Source organism: Anabrus simplex, chromosome 1, assembly GCF_040414725.1.
Source record: "Anabrus simplex isolate iqAnaSimp1 chromosome 1, ASM4041472v1, whole genome shotgun sequence".
In the NCBI taxonomy this organism is placed as follows: domain Eukaryota; kingdom Metazoa; phylum Arthropoda; class Insecta; order Orthoptera; family Tettigoniidae; genus Anabrus; species Anabrus simplex.
The window spans coordinates 920,126,936-920,143,415 of record NC_090265.1 but is presented as its reverse complement, the minus strand read 5'-3'; positions in this window follow the sequence as shown (position 1 = coordinate 920,143,415).

The window sequence follows — 16,480 nt, the reverse complement described above, 5'->3', positions numbered from 1 at the left end:
GGAACCTTCAATTACAGAAGAGGAACTTACTGTATGCGTGTGAATCGGAGTTTCCTAAGACGATGCCATAAATGTGTAGATGCAGGAGGAGAACATTTCCTACATCTCCTGTCATAAGGTACGAGCTCATTCTCTGAAATATTAATTACTCAATTTCTTAATTCTTATTTTCTTAATTTTAAAGGTTAGCTCATGTCATGTATGGATAAAGTGAGCGAAGTGCTGTCCTTGTTTCTATGCCGCGGAGCGGGGAGTGATGAGTCAACGGGAAGGCAGATAAGCTGGGCGCGCCTGCCTGCCAACCGATGAGAGAAACTCACTGTATAACACCTGTAGGACACTGACGTCAGCCAACAGCCGTTCTCTGTCCACGTACTCCCTTGACACTCCGAAGCAACAACAACAACAACAAAACTCCTCGTTCAGAGTACGGTGGGGCACTGGCGATAGACAACACCGTTTTCACCCCTCAACCCAACCAGCTGACTCCAATAAATTATTAGTCCAACATTGACTGATTGTTCGCGGCTAGCTTCCTTTTTGTAGCTCGGGTAAAGTGTACTGGCCCCTCTGTGAGTGGGGCGGGTAGCATAACACCCACAGCATCTCCTGCCTAAACGGTGTCCCAGGTGTTCTTAACTTGGGAGCGTGGGTTAATGACCATGTAGCCCTTATCTGAGCCCTGGAAGTGCTTCCACTTGCTTGTGCCAGGTTCAGGTTCCTTACTTTCATCTATCCTATCCGACGTCGATCTATCCTCCTCCGACCCCGTCGCTGTTAGGTTCTGAGAAATAGCAAGCCTTTCATTTTCACTCCCTTCGTGAGCCTTGCCTTTCTTCATGTCTGAAGTGTCAGGTCCCTTCTCTTTTTCTCTCTGATTCGTGTTATTTAGATGATGATTGCCTTGTTGTAACCATCACCACCATCACCATCGATGTGTATCGGAATATTAGCGATGTGGCTAGAGACGGATCAGAACATCGCGTTGTAAAAGTGGCGTTATAATCAAGTATATTGCGATGATGAGGAAGTGTCTCGTCGTTATTCTAGTGTGGAGGCGAATTGTCTATTATTTATATCAGCGTGCGGTACTTTAAAATGTGCTTAAATTTCTTTAAAAAATTAAGAAGTGAAGTTAAATATTGCAATGAAAATCAATGAAATAATGTTCGGGCCGATAAAAGTTATATTAGTGATAATGATGAAATAACCGTTGTGAGTGTGATGAAGTCAAATATAAATTTTTTTCAGTAATAATCATAATAATACTGAGCCGTATCCTGCCGTCCCATAAGAAATACCCAGATTATTATTTGACATGATATATGAATTTTAGTCATATATGGTAAAGTAATGAAACGCAGGATAGCTGAGACCGGAAGTCGATGGGGAGCCATCATACCTCCTCGGGACCGTGAGAATGGCTTAGCTAACTAGGAATTGGCACATCTTGGCACGTGTACGATGCTGACCATGAGAAATATTCAGCCAATGAGTACGTGAGTATGTGGCAAATATATAGGCTACATCGCGCGAAGAGATAACCCCAGGTTGGCCAACATGTACAGTTGCTTGAGATAAATTCTGTCATTTAACGGATTTCCACAGGTCTATAAGTGAAATATGATCAGGAGTACGATATAAAAATTATAGGAAGAGATTTGCTATTATTTGAACTGTGTTTTATTGATACGTAATAATTACTATTGTGTCATTATGAATGGCAAGCATTCTGATTGGTGGTTTGTCTAGACAAGCGGGAATCCCATAGTAACAACGGGGGTTACCCACGCTTCCTTAGCACCCCAAGCTCTGGAGAGCGTCACCCTGATCGGGCAGTTTGGATAGTGTAGAAGTGCAACCCTGATCGCGCAGTTTGGATAGTGAAATAGAGCGTCACTTTGGTCGCGCAGTTTGGATAGTGAAGAAGTGCATCTCTAATCGCGGATACTGACGTGAGGTGGACGTTGTTCGATGTGCTCCGAGAATTGTACTTAAAAGTTGCCACGTGAATATATCAGAACCAGTATATGGTTTTTAAGACCAATAAACAGTGTTTCGGTCGTGCAATTGAATAAATTAACTGATGCAGAGTTAACTGCAGATTATTTTATAGTAAAAAGTTCACTACCAATATATAGACGGTGATAATTAGCCGCAGTGTAGAAAGTGCAGCAGAGACGTTCAGTGGTCTCATACTTTCGTGTCGGTCGTGTTTCGTGAGGAACTCTCGATACGTACCGCGTGCCGCTCTCAATAATTGTTTACATAACTTCTTAAGTGTAAAATTTACAGTGTATTTATATGTCAGTGTGTTAGCTGAGCTTGTAGCCAAGAAAGGGTTGTTCGGCACGTGCAGAATTGAGCGGTGAAGAGATATTCATCCAAAGCCTTCTGTGTTGCAGTGTTCAATAACTTTTAGCAAGAAGATGGCTTCGCCTATGGAAGAAGGAAGTGTATTTTTATGTGATGAAGCAGTGATCAACATGGAGTAGACACCTAACGAGGCAGGGATGTGAGCCGCTGCCATGTATCCAGAGAGTCGTTCAAGAATAGGCGCATGTGTTAATTATGGAATGTTATATGGGTTATGTTAAAATACTAGTGCAGTTTCGAATAGGGATTTTATTGAACGTAAAGTAAGCCTGACGGCATGTGTTTATTTCATTTTTATATTGTTGTATATACGGATAAAAGAGAAATGCATGTTCTCTACATTTTTATTTTGATTTATGACTAGATAGTTGGGATAATGAGGGAATTGTTAGGATTATTTGTTGTTCATTCAAGCATGATAATTTAGTTTACACCGGGCGAGTTGGCCGTGCGCGTAGAGGCGCGCGGCTGTGAGCTTGCATCCGGGAGATAGTAGGTTCGAATCCCACTATCGGCAGCCCTGAAAATGGTTTTCCGTGGTTTCCCATTTTCACACCAGGCAAATGCTGGGGCTGTACCTTAATTAAGGCCACGGCCGCTTCCTTCCAACTCCTAGGCCTTTCCTATCCCATCGTCGCCATAAGACCTATCTGTGTCGGTGCGACGTAAAGCCCCTAGCAAAAAAAAAATTTAGTTTAGTATTATTCCGATTTTTCCTTGTATATTAGTGCTAGGAGGATTAGATTGACAAGTTCATCCAATTTCAAAGTTAAACACTTGCTACGTTATTTAATTTTGGTTATTTAGTGAGATAGTTACCGTTAAATTGCATGACGCATGGTATTTCAGAAGCTGTACGTAAGGAGCTGTATAACAACGTTGAAAGAATAGAATCTTCGAATTTAGGTTGGAATCTGTTTTTGTCCAAAGATTTGCACAGGAATTGAACTCGGTCTCATAACGTAAAAGGCTGATGTGATTTGTAAGAGATATGAGAAGTTATAATGCATGCGGAGTTATAAAGTGATTATGCAGGCCGATGGCATGCCTGATAAGTGAAAGAATTATGTGCAGTGGATATGTACCTGCTATTGTCTTCTGAGAGAATATTAATTACCAGAATTGACGGAATTGATTCCAGACCAATGAGTCTGATGTGTGTTAAATTGTGGAAAGCAAGCTAGGAAGGAATATGATTGTACGCGAGTTTCCTTATAGCCGATGAAAGATGATATCGCATTGCAAGCTGATATATTGGCCGTGTTTATTTAGACGCGTGAATGAGATGGTATTTCCGTGTTACAATCTCGGGGAACAGAAACCAAACCTTAGTACAGTGTTGAGTTCCAACATTTCCTTTCAGCTCACAGCACACCAGGAAATACGTGACGGATGATCGCGCTGCTGAGTGCGCAAATGCAGCAGAAGAAGGCAATGTTTTCCATTGCTTTCCACATGAATATTGAAGGATAATTACATGCTTTTCTCTGACAAATGGTGTTTAATGATGTTTCATGTTGTTTGAATATGTTGTATTATTGTTTAATGGGGAACAGCCCGAGTGCTGAGTTATTTTGACGGTCAATCTAATTCTCACTAGATCCTTTGTGGTGAACCGCGATTCACATAGAATCAGTGCAGTATGTAAGACTCATTCTTTTTATCCGATGTAGATAGATGTGATATTTTGCTTATTTTTGTTCAGTGTAAATATAGCGTAGGAAATACCACTAGTGTATTTCATAATTCATATGTTTATTTGCGTCTAAATTTTCCTTTATCTTAATTTTTCTTTTCATCGTAACTTTCTTTTATATTGTAATTTTCCTTTCAACGTTTACTCTTGCGACGACTCTAATCTAATCTAAATTAAATTCGTAACCCGTATCGATGTGATATTTTCAAGGGTGACTCCATCCGAAATAAATACGTAACAGTATATGCGTACATATGTTATCATATAACATGAACAATGGACTATAAGAAGAAGATTATTTCTTAAAGCATTCAAGTATTCATGTTGTGCTTGATACTTCATTTCATATTTGTTTCTTTGATCAATTAACGTTTATAATGTCCATTTCTTACTTTAATGTTGACATTTTTGTAATGACATTTTATGATTGATTTACTTGATTTTTCATTAGTATGATTCGGGTATATTTATGAATTAATTCATCCTACCCCACATTATTGCTTCTCATTCGAGTTATACCTCCATTTTCCTCTCATTTACTTATATTTAAGTGTAGAACTTCGACTTTAGCCTGACCCAATGACGACCAACCCACTCTCTGCCCAATCCTGAGTTAGTCGGATGTTCATACAGGAATGGAGGCATCGTCCTAGAGGGTATTTACCCCTGGGTACGGTACAATACTAATAATAATTATAATAATAATCACGTCACGATAAAATTGAGATGATAAATTATGTGTTCAGCAGTAATGTCAAACGAGATTTGCGGCTTATATCGAAATCCAGTGAAGTATGATTAGGTTGGCGTTTTGGGGAAACTTAAATTTTGTGACACCGTGTGTTTGTGATACAGAAAATCACGGTATGCTATTTTGCTTCTGAGGTCAGGGAAAATTTAGAGAAGCAAATTGTGAGATCATTATAAAGTTGTTTGGTCATGGGATCGCTTGTATTTAAAAGTTTCGAGCAAGAAGAAAAGGGATTGTAATGGAAATGAAATATTGTGAGAATAGTTAGGAAGATGTTAAAGGCAAAGTGAGCCTGTATTTTATGAGGGATATACATGAACAGGATGCCGAGGATAAAAGTTCCTGTATTTCGTCGGAGAGGAATTTTTGTGACATGGTGTATAAGTTGAGGTGTAATATTTCTGAGACAGGCTGTATAAGAGGAACGATGTCCTGTATCATTCCAGAACGGTGAATGAATTTAAAGATTGCCAAATCCAAGTGAGCGCGTTGTAACGCCTATTTTAAGTACAAGTTGATGTTTCTCCCATAATTATTATTTTTGTAAGACCGTAGGTAGCTGCAATTAAGTCTAAGTGACGGTTCTATTTGATACCAGCGAAGTGCATTTTGTGATAGCCGACCTCACGAACGAAATACATTCTGACACACGGTCTAAATAATACTTGATTATTGTAAATTGAATTCTATTCTGTACCTTTACGAGACGAAAATGTTGCTGACTAGAAACATTGCGAGTGTGGATAATGAATTTTATTAGAATGACAGTTTAGCTTGTGTAGATTGATGAAAAGTTACTTCACTGGACAGTTACGGTGATGCCTGTTTGGAGTGTTAACATGAAAGGTCAGTTTGAAGCCTCACACTCGAGTTGTGCGTGAATATCATGATGGTAGTGATAATTGTTTTAGTGATATTACGTAATATCAAACGAGAGCTGAGTTTGTTTTTATTTACCGAACTTCACTGCATGTGTTGAGATTGTATTGAGGAATAGATTAAACTATTCGGACATGTTGTTTAATTTCGATTTCACGCTTTATTGTAAGAAATAGACAGTAATATTTCCAGGTTCGAGTTCATTTTTGTAGCGAATTTCACTTCATGTGTTAGAGTTTCAACGAGGATCAGATTGAAATATCCGGACATTGTGCTAAAAGTTTCGATTTCGCCTGGCATTATGAATGGTATGTAGATACCATAACGTTGGCTCAACGATAGATTTAGGATGCTGCGTGTATCGTATAACATAAGGATGAGTAGACACAGTAACGCTGACTCAACGACAGGATTAGGGCGTCATCTGCACATAGTCAAGTCATAGGTTAGTCAATTTTTTGCGAATCGACTTGAACGATGTTAGTATTTGCAGTAGTGGATACGAATGTGAAAGGTATTAGTAGGTAGTATTTACGCCATGTTTCGCCATAATTCTTACTAGCCAGAAGGTGCTCCCATAAGAGCGTTGCATCAGTAATGGCATGAACGTAAGGGTTGTCCCACGTGGAAACCTAGCTAATGGAAACTGATCATTGCTGCTTAGCCGCGTGTGTTCAAGTTCGATGAACTTTCATTCATATTTATTTTATTTTCTTTACTTTAAAATGTATTGTTCGGATGTCCGATATATTATGATAATGCCATGTGTTGACACTTAGTTGATTTATGTAGGATTTACACTACGAATGGGGTTTCGATTCGTCAGCTGTTAATATATTTCATTTTCATTTTTCGTTATTCACATTATTTGTGTGAGACGTTGATCTACCGATCACTTGTAGTTTAGTTTAATGAGACAAGTGTAGGTAGACAGATTTATAATTGTAGTCGTAGTTATAGAAATTTGGAAAGATATCCTTTTATTTATGTTATATTGTGGACTGCTATTTTAACAAACTTAACGACGTAATGGTTTTATAACTTGAAAGTTGGTTTAGTAAGAACAATTTCAAGTGATTTATCACTTTTCTTTAACTTCAGTGTTTTGCATTTCTTCTAAATGCATAATGAATTAAGTTGTTTTCCTTCATTTCGCAGTTTTGTTCCTTCAGGACGACGTAACGTAACATCCCCTCGGATTAAGTGTTGTTGGTTACTTCTGAAAATCTGTTTGGGGTGATGTATATTTCAGCATCAGGATTCCTCTGTAACTTAAGGGAGTCACGAGATGATGATACATGGTTGAATTTTATTTTTTATTGTGACAATTGCTGTTAATTTGTAATGAACACCATTCTTCGAGTAATATTTCGCAACCTATCCAAAGTCACTGATAGTCGATTTCGTTGGATTAAGGATCCATTCGCTTGATTTTCCAATATCCGATAGGATATTAAACTGTTGGATAGCCTTAATTAAATGTAAATCTGGAATTCTACTTGTTGAAGGTCTCATTTTCCACGGATCGTGTGGATTATCTCTCAGTTATCGTTTGGAACAATGGTGCCCGATTTTCAGGTTTTATCCTCGTTTTCTTGGTTTTGCTGTCCATTTTTCATTCTTTGGAAAACAATAATAAATATATCAATAAAATGTTATCAATCACGTTAACCACTATGACTGCGTTAAATTGTTGCGAATATTTTAAGTGACTTTCTTGTCATTTTAATAAATGAATGATCGTGATTTAAACTTAATAAATATTTTAGTAAGCACATTTTTTGCCCCTCATTTAAATTAGTTATGCTCTCCTCTGAACCCTAACGTTTGGTCGATGAATTGACAGAAAAAATCACAACGGCCCCAAGATCTAAGAGTACAATATTGCTGTACTGAAGCAGCCGAGTCAGACGACCAACAATGTAACGGTAAGTTCAATGGTACAATATATTTTCCAGAAAGGCAGAAGTAAACATTACCAGTGGTTTGGAAGGCGAAGAAATATGAGGCCAAATTAGCTGTAATAGTCACATTTGTATCATTAACTTCCACATACTAATAAATTACTAATATTTTATATGCATGTCCTAATTTTTTCTTTTTTAAACATACAGGCCTACAGAATAAAAATCACTCGGCCAAAAGTGACTTATGCAACAGATAATAGCGAGACAACTGATTATGTAACTGTAGTTCATAAAGAGTACTTGTAATATTTCCCCGCTTTTCTGTTATGAAACATAGCAACCCTACATGAACACTGCAGGGAGGTTTGGGATTGAATCCAGACTTCTGGCACGCAATACATTGCTTAGACATTGTATACCACCACCTCTTCTATCCTGCCGGCCAACATTCTGATGGTGAAAATCTTTTCGACCAACGGAAATGGTGGTGGTGATGGTGGTGGTGGTTATTATTTTGAGAGGAAGTACATCTAGGCAACCAACCTCTATGAAGACTAATCAGAGGACCGTCGCCATTAGACTTATCTCAGTTGGTGCGACGAAAAGCCGATTGTAAAAACCTGATCAGAGGGAAAATGGAAGGTATTCAATACTTCAAAAATTGATGGTATCGGATAAAGAAAGCATGGGCCATCCGAGGAGTGAGTATTTCATTTTCACTAGGCCTCATCATGTAATACCACCGTGGTCGGAAAAGAACAAGAGTTGACCAAGGGAGGTCGGATAAGATAGATGGAAATGAGGACCCTGATACAAGTACGTGGAAGTAAGGCAAGGACTCAGCCCGTGAACGCCAACTCACGATCCCAAGCTAAGGGACCCTGGGACCATATTTAGTCGCCTCTTACGATAGTCAGAGGATACCGTGGATGTTACTCTACCGCCCCATCCACAGAGGGATCGAGAAACGGGACCTCGGTGTCAGACCATAAAAACTTGACGCCTTAACGACTATGGTCATCAGGTGGGCTTTGAAGATAGGCGTACTACCGCACAATGTTTTGTAAATAGAGTGGTATCATAACACTTGGTATTGGTGCAAAATGGCGTGTATTCTTTAATTTGTACTTCGTTTGTGCATAATAACCGGTACCTTCCAAAACGGTTCATTGTTGCGTTCCGCACTGAAATCTCGACACATGAGTTCACAATCAAAGGAAATAAATAGGCCTATGCTTCCATGAAACACCGCAACGAACACAATAAGAGAGACCCACCGGGCACGGTAGACTTTGGCTTAATAGCGGCAAGTTTTATTAGCCTGGCAGCTAAGCATTCGGTAGGTGGAGGGGCAGGTCCCTACCGCCCGCTGTCTTGAGAATGGTTTACCGTAGTTTTCCTTTCTCCTCCACTAAGGCGAATGCCAGGATAGATCCTTTTATAGAATACGGCCGCCACTCCCATCACATTCTCAGCGCCACTTAATTTAGACAAGACCTCAGTACGGGAGGCAGGTGGGTTCCAACGAATTACTCTTGCATTTGTACTGCACCCTTCATATTCGCAATGAAACTTTTAAAAATGTGTAAAGAAAATATTAAAAGCCGGTGTCGTGCCTAGCATTGTCCTAATTACATACTGTCCCGGAAGACAAAAACGCATCGCATTTCAGAGTGAGTCGAAATTGCACATCAGGACAGAGCAGAACTTCGATACCCACAACCGAATTTTGTAGCCTTAATAAAGTAACTGCAGGAGTTCGCTGAAACTGCTACTACTAAAACGATGTCATTCCGTCATTTCACCCCTGAAGAGGGAGGTGGACTCTTAGACGGTAAGGCCGTCTCTCAGGCCGGAATGTTGAAAATTGATTTACATTTTATTTTAAAAAGTAGTAGTCATCCAATTTTGTAAAAAATTAAAGAGATAATTTTTAAAATGTTTTAGTAGAGTAGATAAAATAATTGATTCAGATATTTTGTATATGACTTAGGTATAATCATATTAAAAATTAACCACGTTCACTAACTGGTTGCTGAGAAAAGATACGTTGTAAGGGCATACGTGTAGAAATTATTGTAAACATTTAAATGGAAATTGTTTAAACAATTATTAGAAATTGTAAATTTTGACAGTATAATTTTAATTTCCAAAGTGTGTTTCACAAATGTGCCAATTTCTGCGGCTTTTCAACTGATACTCTTGATGATACATCCATTTCGAGAAATCTGTGACTCTATATGACATTCTCGTGTAACGCCCCCTTAAGGTAAAAGGGAGGTTTCAGTGACATGTTGGACACGCGATCATGTCTCTACGCTATGAATGCAACACTGCAGACTTGCAGCATTGCAGCTTCTAATCATGGCAATGTGGAACTTAGGAGGAATGGTAGCAAATCTGATTTGCCTCCACTAATAAACAGGGAAAGGAATCAGAAGTGCAATTGAATGGAGGCATTGAAATTCCAAACATCCCCCCTCCTGTTCTACACATCCTTGAAAAACCAATTCAAGGAAGGCCTACGGAATATCTGTTTATATAAGCCATTAGAGTATGAAAATATATGGTCATAAAATTTCATGTCATTGATTTAACAAAACATTTTTAAAAGTGCCTACAAATGATTTCATCCTTAACTCAGCAGTGATAATTACTTTTTCCTCAACTCGAGACCCATTACAAAGACTATATTTTAAGTGTGTGTAAATTGACTATATATTCTCACAAACACTTTAAAATTACTTTGTAAATATGTATAAATTCGTGTTGAGTGTGGGCCCATACTACGACGACTCATAACCTCAAAATACTCAAGTAAAAGGGTTTCCAACAAGACATGATTGACGAATTATTTGCGCCATAACAAAAATTGATCATAAGCAACATTCAGAACACGTGGTTTCTCCGTAAGTACCATTTAGCTAAATATTTGCGAATTTTTACGAGCACTTGTCACAAGTTCCATGTTTAACATAAGAAGATATTCAAAACTTATGTCTTAGAAACGCGATCCTACTATAACTCCAGTCCTGTTCACGTAACGTTAGTACCATGGGTTACCACTTGCACCGCCAGTATCTACACGCGGTATGACCAAATACAGTAGAGACAATAAGCGACACTTCCGGGTTTAGCCTTGTTAAAATGGGAGACAAGTCGCAAGTGGCGCTCCTAGTGGATTGACCTAAATATTCGCGCTAAATTAATTAATATCAATGGAAATGTATATACGGAAATGGATAAATAAATCGCGTCTAAAAAGTACGTGTTACTAAGATATTAACTTCAAAGTTGCAAAAGCAATTCTGGATAAATGAAAGAAGAATTATTTAACAGGTTAGTATTTCAAGACTGAAATTAGACATATAAACAAGATGTGAAATAGACTGCTGTGAAAGGCCTTGATCTTTCATTTATGGATTACTTTATTAGCTTTAGAATTCCTCCCTGAACGTTCACAGCTAGATTTTCTTTTTTTTCTCATTTAAAAGCATTGAATCATATTAAAACACTTGTCAACAAAAATATCGGAACATTCCTTACACACATGATTCAATGAATTTACATTTAAGAGCTAGACAATTTTCCTTTTAACGTGAAGCTTACTAACAGAAAGAAAATCCATAAATTTAGCCTCAAAAACATTCAAACTTTCCCTATAAGCAATACTTGCCATAATGCCATTACGTTAGGGTAAGGCAAATTTACGTCATTATATTGTTTCAACAAAATGTATACATTTCTTAAATCACCCATATTTTCTTCAGTGCTTGACAACGCATTACGGCATTCCAAATGGGGTAACTTGGAACACAACCAGCCACACTCATATGCATATGTATTTTCCTGAATTAAATCAAACACACAGATCACACCTACAACAACACATCAGTATTGAAGGTTAAATGCTGCACTATACAATAAAATGTGCGTATTATATTTTAAGCCAGTTAAAATATGGGTCGAGCAGTTCAGAAGATTATGAAGTACTATAAAAATACCTTCGTCACTGGAGGTATATATGCAAACACAATATTAATTACATTTTCTTGTCGCGAGGGAAACGGACGAAAGACCGCGCATTCTTCTCTACTTCATAGTTACTGCAGCCAAACACAGCACATACCTTTCCCGTCATGTTGAGAGGAGATATCAAGGAATGACACACGCTACTATTTAATTATGTCAGATCACTGAAAATGCATAAATAACACCAAGAACTTCACACACAAATACACGTGCTCTTATGACAGAATCAGTAGTTCTCAGGTCAATCCGCTAAAGAGAGCTCTAATAACTGTCCCTCGATATCTCGCTGAGTGCCGCGTATTGTCTCTACTGTATTTGGTATGACTGCCCTATGTTTATTTCTCGCAGACGACTCACCGACGACGTGATTTCGCGCTGCACAAGGCTACCAACCTCTCTACTTAGGAACTAGACCACTGGTCTGGATTGGTTAGGGTAGGGCCTGGAGGAGGCCATTGGTCTGGACAGGTTAGGGTAGGGCCTGGACAAGGCCATTGGTTTGTGTTAGTTAGGGTAGGGCCAGGACAAGACCGACCTGGACAATCGCTGTGAAGCCCAGTGTAAAGCTATAATTGGAACGGTTCACCATAATGCCGCTGGAGCGCTGGCCAACTAAGTCACTGGCAAGAAGCTCTATACCGCAAATTACCGCATTTCCAGTTTAATTAATATTGGTTTGCTGTCGTACGTGTTGGTAATGTGTTCGTAACGGGGTGTTTGTTGACTTGTTTTTGAGAGTTGATAGTTATGCGCTGATTACTTTACTTTCTATTGTGTAGTGTGGTGAGTTGATTATTTAAATTGTGTTTTCAAATCTTGGAATATGTGATATTGTTGTGCGCCTTTTTCGAACTTCGAATAGAAATGTTCTGCAAACAAGAACAAATGTGATGAGTGGCTCAATGTGATTTCTCGCCGTAACTTCGTCGTAACCAAGGATTCTAATTTATGCCCCAATTTGTTTCTTTAATTATGTAGTGTAGTGATTTGTTTTTCTTTAACTGTGTTTGAAAATATTCGAGCATGTATTGCTGTATGCCTTTTTGTACTTCGAATAGGAAAAATAGCAAAGGGACACTATCATTCCACGAATTCCCTGGAAACCAGGACAAAACTAAGGAGTGGCTCAAAGCAATTACTCGCGATAACTTTGTCCCTAACACCAATTCTGCTTCTTCTGTTGTCTGTAGCCTTCCTTTCAAAGAACATTATTATTCATTGTAGGCAAAAGTAGAAGAGTACTGAAGAAAAGTTTGAATCTACACTTGATATTGGGGCAAGACCTACATCCACCCAGACTAACGTACTCTATACAGTATAATATTATCAGTCTGAGACTAGTAGTATGTCATTACTCATTACATGTGGACAACACTATTTTACTGGTTTCTCTAAATCAAATATTTTAAAAAAGTAAGGGGTGTCAGTACGGGGTTTTTTTAGAAAATTACTTATAATATTCCAGTTCTTAAAACTTCACTTTTGGATATATCTGTACACAATACTATGGTTTCTGAAATAATGATATTAGGCGGTAAAATTTGTAATCTTTCAGGAAATCACTTCAAAGTTTTAGAATTTTTCAGGAATAAGGTATTTCCTCCAACTACAACTAACAAGCTGACAAAAAGCTGAGAGCACTACGTGAAAATCAATGATCTGATGAATTCTGATATTGTTGAGATTTACTTACAAATTCGTTTTCAAATGTCAGTTTAACAGTAGAACAACGAACACAAAGTGAATATATGCCTGAAGTAGAAATGACATTAGAAGCACAAGGATGACTGAAACACCTAATTTTGTATTATAGCTCCCTACAACCACCATTGAACTAGCATTTCCATTTTAATATTCCGTTTCTATTTTCGGGTATTTACTACCACTAAATTTTCTTTCATTGAATAATCGTTTAGGAGTTATTTTTGCCATATGACAGCAACACAACACGTTTTAATTCAAGATAACCTGAACTTAAACACTGGCATGGGTTACTGTTATGAGAGTAAGGCCAACGTAAGTGTTACCTGTGCAGTGAACAGTTTACCAATTATTTACTGAAAATACTTTTCTCTCACTGAAGTTTTATTCAAAATTCTAATGCAACATATGAAAGAAATGTAATCTGAACCTATATATACAGTATATACCGCCCCCATCATGCCGGGCTCAGCTCGCCGGAGAGCGAGGGTCTCAGAGGTGGACCGTTCGCTATCGGCTGTGCAGAAAATTTTAAAGGCAGGAATAGATGAAGGACTAGCAACAAATGAAAGGAAACTAAAATAGGTTTATACATTTATTAAAAACTAACACTCTTCCAATAAAACAATTAAATTTACACAATCTGGGATTAATTTTTGAAATCTCTTCTCCTCGTGCTATCGTATATAAGGGATCTTGATCAAATTAAAGCTCAACGAATGTTCTTGTCTGTAATAATAATAATAGGGATCATTAATTTACTGTAAAATAGATTGAAAATCAAAATAATATCTGGTATCACACTCTCCTATAATGATAATCAAATTGCTTAAAATAAAATATTCCGTCTGGATTTCATTTTATTTTACAAGAAAATGATCATTTTCTCTTCCTTTATTAAAATTATTGAAAAATATTTAATTCAAGAAATTGTGGTTAATAAGTCTTCCTTAGACTTTTCCTTCATCAATTAATTCATTTTTATAATTATTAAGTGACTAAACTTCTCTTAATTAATTCTTATTTGAACTCATATCAACCTAAACTTCACTCGTTTTTTATGCAATAAGTGACTGTACAATAACTAATAATTCAGTCTCGTGACATCAATCCACGGACGTTGCCTTCTCTTATTCACTTTAATTTAGTGAATTAGACCCTAATCTACCTTAAATTATAATAAAATCTTCTAAAGATTCATAATTCATCAAATCACGGACACGCGAAAAATAACGTAAATCGGTCAAAATTTGACGCGCACAGTGGAGAATATCATCACAAAATCATTCAATAAATATTCACAAAACACAGAATATAATCAAATTACACATCACACATTCACACATAGGTACACGACCATATTATAATATTATTTACACGAACACTAACCCATTATTATTAAATTTTCGATTTATTCCAAATTAGGGAAATCATTCTCTAGATGACAATATCACGTATATTCCAGGTATCGATTTAGAATGTGATAGAGTTGAGGTTATCACTTTTATGCAGAAATTAATTATACAACGATGTTCAAGGGAATCTTTTAAACAGAAATCATCCAGAATAAGCAAGTAAAATACCTACAACACAGGTCAAAATATTAGAATACGCGCTTACGGTACATGAGTTGCGGCATTTATTTTTATTCACCTATAATGTCGTGGCTTTCGATTAATCTGCACTCAAGCTCGAAGAAATCATGTCCAGTGACACATTACTTCCAAAATGACTCTAATGGATGCATAAATTATCACACAAAATATAATGTCCATCCGCAAGTCATACTCAAATTAATAGCACAGTAAAATATACGTATAATTCATCATTACTCCGTCCGGAGGATTGCCATGTTCCAGGCCTACTTTACATAAAGTGAGCACACGATAATTCTTTCCAAGAACAAACCAACATTAAACCCATGACCTTATTCAATTTTTAGCCCGTAATTAGGTTTAATTATTTTTACTCATTATTATTATTATATTATTGACCGTGCTTAATCTCACTTGCAAAGCTATCGTACGAAATTATTCAGATGACTCTAAACGAACAAAAGCCCACAGACATGTCGTATAATCGTAGAATGAAATTTTACACTTAGAAAACGCTAGAACACTGTCCTAATCTGTCTCAATTAATTTTCAAATTATTTCAAAATCATTCAAGATTAAGATTTTTAGGACAGTTGAGGTCTCTCTCGATGACATTCACTCTCATCTCTAACTAATAGAACCAAATACACATTCATTCCAGAGCACAAACTACCTCCCACCGAAGAAAGAAGAATGAAAAGTCAAACTACTGCTAAACTAATAGAAATCTAAATGAATAAGGTAAGGCTACGTTTTACAAACATTTTACAGAAAGATAGAAAGATAAATTCTTAAAGAATACTCATGTGGCTGGTGTTAACTGGATTCTGGCTGATGACCTAGTACGTGGTCACATCATCTTCCATCGAACAAAGTCTTGCCCATGACCGACGCCTTACATAATTAGTGACTCGTGGAGGAGCTGAAGGTGCACAGGAAACAGTGGTATTCATCTCGGAAATGGATAGCCATCTTGAAGAGAGCTCGAACCAACGACCTTCCTTCTTCTGAGTTCTCGTAGAAAAGCTGAAACTAACAAAAGTCTTAGCAATAGTCCAGGATACACACGCGATGTTTAATAATTTGGAGATGGACACTTATCTTATGGCAGTCATAAATAAATCGTAGAGAATTTTTCCAAATGTCTGAATTGCAGTTTATTCAGTCCTCAGTGCCTTCTCTAATGCAAAGTCTCCCAGTAAAGCAAACGACGTCCAGTCTCGACCGTAGCTGCATTCAGAGTAAAACTCAAATCAATCGTCCAGAAGTAAAAACCCTCTATAAAATTTCCTTTGGAATTACCATCAATTCACTGTCTTAAGACGTAGGTGTGTCTCTTAATTATATCTGATTGGTGGATCTGTTGCATTCCTGTGAAGGTTGTCATTTTTATTGGCTGCCCTAGTTTCATGTCACTCGGCCTTGCATTTATTGATCGATCGTAATCACGCTGCTCGCCCGATCACGTGGTACACACACATGTGTTTGAAGGACACCTAACAGGAATTTCACCCTGCTTCCTCGTTCTCTTGGTAGGTCGGGA